Here is a 5980-nt window from a genome sequence, read left to right as displayed (position 1 = left end):
AGCCTTCTTTTAAACTCCTGTTGTCTGGCAGCTGCCCCAAACCTCTGCATCATAAAAACACTGGCCTACAAGTAAGACTTTTTTTTTTGCCTTTTTAGCTTTTAATTCCTGTCTCTTTGCTATCCTTTATTGGACCTCTGTTATTGTATGTGGATCTAAAGCCTTTAGAAGGTTGGTTTATGTGCTTGCTCTTTGGCAGGCAGTGGATACTGTTGGTACAAAGGTATTTCCCATTTGCATTCACAAGTAACTTTCCTTTCCACAGATCTGTTTCAGCTGCCATAAGCAGATGTTTCTTAAGTGGCCTTACAGCTGTTACCTCTGCAGCAGGTGAGCTGGTACAAAAGGACTGAATGAGGAGGGAGAAAAGAGTGAAAGAACAGTGCTGAAAATACTCAGTATTCAAACAGTTGTAGTTCTGGATAGGAACAGGTTGCTGAGCCCTTCAGTTTTGTCTTACTGCACAAGCCAGGCTGAAGTGTTTACAGCTGCAGAGGATGTGGAAAAACTTGCCTCTGAAGTGGGATCTCAATTTTAACTCTTAGTATTAAGCTAGCAATAACCAAATTTACTGTGCAAGTATTAGATTCAATTTCTCAGAGATCACTCTCTGCATTTTGCTCTAAAGGTTGGATTTAACTTCAGTCAAGGGCTTGAGCAGGTTCTGGGAGAGGCTCTTCACCAGAATCTTCTGTTGAGGACTGAAAAAGTGAACTCGGACCCTGTGACTAGGAAAGGAGTTGGACCTACTTGTATCCTCTTATTTGTCAGAGGTTTTCTGTTGATGGGAGAGGAAAAGAGGAAATTCAGGCTCATATTAAGGCTCACTTAAATCCATTTGAGGCAGTGGTGAAGCACTGAATTGATTACAAGCAACAAGTAAACAACCACTGGGAACTGAGTAACTGTCTGGAGGTAGTGCTGGGTGAGAAGTAATGGGCATTTGCAGATAAAGCCTTCAAGCTATGGATGCTGGCACATTTCAGATGATTTAAACTAGGATGAATAGGAGGGCTGGTAAACTGAATAGGGGAGCTCACTTTGCCATCAAGTGATTGTGCCACAATCACAAATTAAGAATTATTCGGGAAAGTCACCCTTAGCTGCAATATTGGTATCTGCTGAGCTTTACTCAAATGATAATGCTGGGAACTTTTTTCTCTTAGTGTTGTCTGCTGTGACTGCTGCTTCAAGGCAAGTCTAGTCTTTACAACAGCATATGGGTTTTTTACATTTTCTGTTTTCCCTGCACCTCACCTAGTCGTAGGAAGCTTTCCTTCATCCCACTGATACCTGAAATCTACCCTTTAGCTTGTTTCTAAGAAAATAAAAGAGGGAATATTACAAGGTGCAAAAGCAGCCAGGGTGCCACAGACATCTCTTGTCATACTCAGCTAAAACAACTCTGGTTCCTCTTTCTTTCATCCTGTGTAAAGTGGTTGGGATTACTCTGTGCTCTATTTATACAAGGGTCAGAAAGTTCACTGCATTAATGTCTATCTTCTAAGTGCACCAATAAATCAATTGCATGCCGTGCAAATTTTGAGGATGTGTTTCCCTGAGAACTCAGGTGACTTGTGTTGTGATTCTAGATGTCCATGCCCTTCAGAATGTGTGTACATCTCCCACTTCGCTGCCTAAAACTTCTGAGACTCTCCAGAGAGGAGGACCCAGCTACTCAAGAGCAGAAGAGCTCAGAGCTGCTGCATGAAATAGAGCACTGGGAGTGTTTTGGGTAAGCTGAGGCAGGGATGTTCTGTTTTTACCTTGAAAGATGTTACCAGTTACTTGCATATGCAAGTCTACAAACATGCAGACAGCAGTATGTAGTATTATGCTGGTCAGATGAATGTTAATGCTGAATGACTGGTTCAGCCACTGGTCTAACTGGTCTACAGTTCTCTGGAAGTATTGTGGAATTTAGATGACCAAAAGGGAGGACGTGTAGGTGCTCGGAAATCCATTTTGCTTTTTAGCTATCGGGTTTCTGACATGGATTCAGAAGTGTCCATATTAGCCCAGACATAGAAGGTTCCTTGTGACGGCTTCATTTGTATGAGAATTTCCAGACCCCATCATATTCTATCCCCCACAGCTGGGGGTCTGTCACTACAACCCAGGAGTAGCCCCTTTATACCTAGAAATAGAATATGCTAATGGTCTCAGGTATAACTGACTGAAGAGTAATACCACAAATGGTTTCTCAGTCCTTCCACACACATACAGACACCCTTTCCTTTTTGTGCCCAGAAAGGGAACTATTTCAAAGAGCTTTTGACAGTTCTGGGTGGAAAAGACAGACCTTGTGGGTATAAGTGCAATATCTAGGGCTGGAAACATACGTTATCTGTTCTCTTCTTTCCAAATAAGTTATATATTCTACTGGGGGAACAGGTATCTTTTCTCTCCAAAACCATTCTTTAATGTAGCCAAAATAAAGTTACAGCAGTTTCTAGTTCAAAGGCTTGTACTTTGGTTGCCAAAAATCAGGGGTAATATTCACTACTGAAGTTAACTGTGTGGGGCAGTGGTTTGGTCTTTCTTATAATGCAGGTGCTGCAGAAGAGGTCTGAGTGACTGCATTACTGCCATACGTCAGGATGGCAAAAAAAGTCCTACAGCATATGTATGCGGCCATAACCTTGGATCAACCACAGATATATTAGCCCTTTGGCTGACGTACTGTCAATAGAGAGAAGGTGTCAGTAAATGAAGCTGTTCTGGTGTTCTTAGTAGCCTTTCTAAGTGGAGCTGACTGCGCTGTTGAACTCATGCATTTAGCTAAATCACTTAGCAGTGTTGGATCATGCATGGGGGAAGGGTGGAAGAGCACCATGCCCTCTAACAGAAACCTGCGTCAGCTTTCCTACTTTTCTTTTTCCTCTCCCACTCCAGTGTACCCGTTATTTTGGAACCCCATTGCCTAGCACAGCCTCTGTGCTGTTACACAGGGACCATGGCAGACTGGCTGACTGCAGACATCTGTACGCGGTGTGAGCAGTATCTGTTGAACATGGCTTCCAGTCAACAGCAGAGCATCCCTCTCAGGAGAATTTCCTGGCCTTGAACCGAACTGGAATGACTCTACCATACATTTCTCCTGTCACTTGTTCCGTACCCGAAGTAAATGAAACAGCTTTATGCACCTACTGACATAAAGACCTAAATAAAAGACCTCCCTGCTGGTTAGTCTAAGCAGGAAGCACAGTTAGTATTTATGTATTGTGAAGTATTATAAAGCTTTGTGGTTTTTAGAACTGTTTTAATTCTTTTTATGTGTCTTTGGGGAAAATAAATGTTGAAGCACTATCACGCCTCTAGCATTTCCTCCTTTGCACCTGCAGTTGTCATTGTTCTGTGGCACTGTTTGCATTCATTGCTGAGCAGACTTCGCCCTATGTAATGAGTACAGGGAAAATTTTAACCTGAAACCTCTATTCCTGGGAGGCTTGGAAAGCGGAGCTCTCAGTTATGTGATCACATCACCATGCATTTTGCAAACACTCCTTCCTGATAACTTACTAAAAAGCACTTAGAACTCACTGCTCTGATGCACGTAACACTGTAGTGATGGCTGTCGGGCAGCCTGCTCAGTCTGCTTGCTTAGGAAGCTAGCTCTTGATTTGGTTTTTGTCTGTGTGCTATCCGTGCTTTGCTACCAGCGCTGTCTGGTGCATGTCACTGAAGTACCTAGTATATCGCAATGCCATCATCACCTGAGGGGCAGATGGTTGTGCTCGAGAGATCCTTGCTCTTGGTATTGGCCTTAAGCTTTCCCCTAAGCTAAACTGGACTACTGCAACATATGACATTCTAGAAAAATAAAGAACGTTGTGGTAAACTCTTTGTGTGGTTAAAACCAAACATGGGATATTTGATAGTATCTCTGTTTCTCCCCAGGAATTGCCTGTATGGAAGGGGTGTAGGTGCTCTGATGGAGTTCTCCCTGATGTGTTTTGCAGGGCCTGGATAGACAGGGTCGAAGGATACAATGGACTTGTAGTTGGAACGAGTCATGCTGGAGAAAATAATGGCTGGGAAGGGCCAGTTCTTCTAGATAGAGGAGGAGGGAAGAAAGACATGTTTAAGCTGAGCCCAAGGTCTGCATCCAAACTGCCAGAAGGGTCAATACCTCCAGCTGACTTGTGCTGGCCTAACTCTGCTTCCTCTAAACTGCCTGTCTGCAAGCTGATGCCTACTTACAGGTTTGGGCAAGCTCTGCAAGTAAATGAATGTGGGGAAGCTGGAGCTTGTGCTTCCTTTTGGAGCAAGTTCAAGTGTTCCTCTTCCTTCAGTCAATTAGGAGGGGTGCAGCCTGCCTGCCTAGGTCCTCTCCTGCATGTGCTAATTGCTGGTGCTGCTGGGAGGCACATCCATATCAGGCAGGTGGGCTCCTTGCAGGCTGCAGGGAATGGCAGCCAAGCCACAGCTGCGCTTGCTGGCAGGACGGGCGCAGCGTGGGGCCGGGGGCATGAGGTGCTCTTGGACGCTTGCTGAGTGAGGTAGTTTACACAGAGCTAGAAATGAGCTGAGATCAGCCTGTTTTGATTAATGTACAAGCCCAAAATGCTTCTCAGAGCCTGGGTGCAGTAGTATGGAGAGAAGGTATCTGTATGGCACTGAGGTAGACTTCAGTTTACCTAGAGAGCGAAGGTGGTTCTAGGTTCTGTCTCTTGCACATCTGCTGTGGTGCCACATGGGCTCTTTTTACTGGCTTCCCCTTTTCCTACCTTGTGACCATGAGTGGGGTGAGGAAATGTCGTCACTGCAGAACAAAGAGGCAAAAGGGGCCGGAGGGTGGGGTGGGGTGGTGCGTGGATGCTAAGGGACAGCCTGACCTTCCCTGCCTATCCCTGATCTAGCGAGCTGTCAGGAAGACCCATGTTCCCATCACTCCTGTCTGCTATACTGGTTGCATTGACCCCTGAGTGGGCTAGTAAAACCTCTGTTCCCTGTACAGGAGTGACATCTAGCCCTTCTTCAACTCTGGCATGCAGCCATTGCTCCTGACCATGGCAAGTCATGACAGCTTGTAGGGGCAGGAAATGTACATCTGTTTAGACACAGCCAAAAGAGCCTGGTCACGTCTTTTCCCTGGCTAAGGAGAGCCTTTCAGAGGGAGCGGAGACTAGGCCCTACCTGGGAGCCACGGAGTGCAGGGTGGAGCAGGCACAGGCAGCCTGAAGCCAGGGTGCAGAGTGGGAGACTCCCATGTGGAACAGATGTGGGACCAAGCCTTAAAGGCACCAAGAGCAGCACTTGCCAGGGATGCGGGAGTGACTGTGCGAAACCTGTTCTGTTCAGAGGCCCTGAAAGGTGATGGTTTGGAGGAAAGCCTTCCCTCTGCAAGCACACAGCAGGGTTTGATCTGTTTTCTAGTCTTTCGCTGGTTCCTCTCATCATATGGACCAGAGCCTTCCCTGCTCGGAGTTAAGTGATTCTAGTTATTAGTAGTGTGTTCAGGTGAAACTTGCCTTTGGACGTGGGGACCTTTTGGTATTCTCCCACCACTGCAGAAAGCGGTCTGTCTCCAGGCTCTGGTGTTGGGTCCCTTCACACAGCCCTAATACCTTAAAGCACAGCTGCAGTCTTTACTCCTATCCCAGTAGTGAATCATGACTGAAAAATGGGAAAAGAAGTCTAATTATTACCACTGGTGATGGCAGGAGCCTGAACTGGGGCACTGGGAGCAGAGGATGAAGACCTGTCTAGGCGAGCTTACTTTCATCTTGTTTCCTCCTCGGGTCAGCTCTGTGTCCACTGATCTTTGAAGCCAGCGAGGGGCAGGCAGAACCGAGCTGGACGCCTTTTATTTCAGCATGGGGCCTCTGAGGAGCGACCCGCTGGGTGCGGCGGCTCATCCCAGCTAGGCGCCCGGCTACGGAGGCGATGAAGCTCCACGCCTCGCCCTCGCGCCTGTGAGCAGCACCTGCAGGCAGGGCCCGGCTGCCCCGGGGAGGCAGCCTGAGGTGGAAGCCTC

The sequence above is a fragment of the Pygoscelis adeliae genome, unplaced genomic scaffold (assembly GCF_000699105.1).
Source record: "Pygoscelis adeliae isolate BGI_AS28 unplaced genomic scaffold, ASM69910v1 Scaffold120, whole genome shotgun sequence".
Taxonomy (NCBI): Eukaryota; Metazoa; Chordata; class Aves; order Sphenisciformes; family Spheniscidae; genus Pygoscelis; species Pygoscelis adeliae.
Note: the sequence above shows the minus strand (reverse complement) of the source record.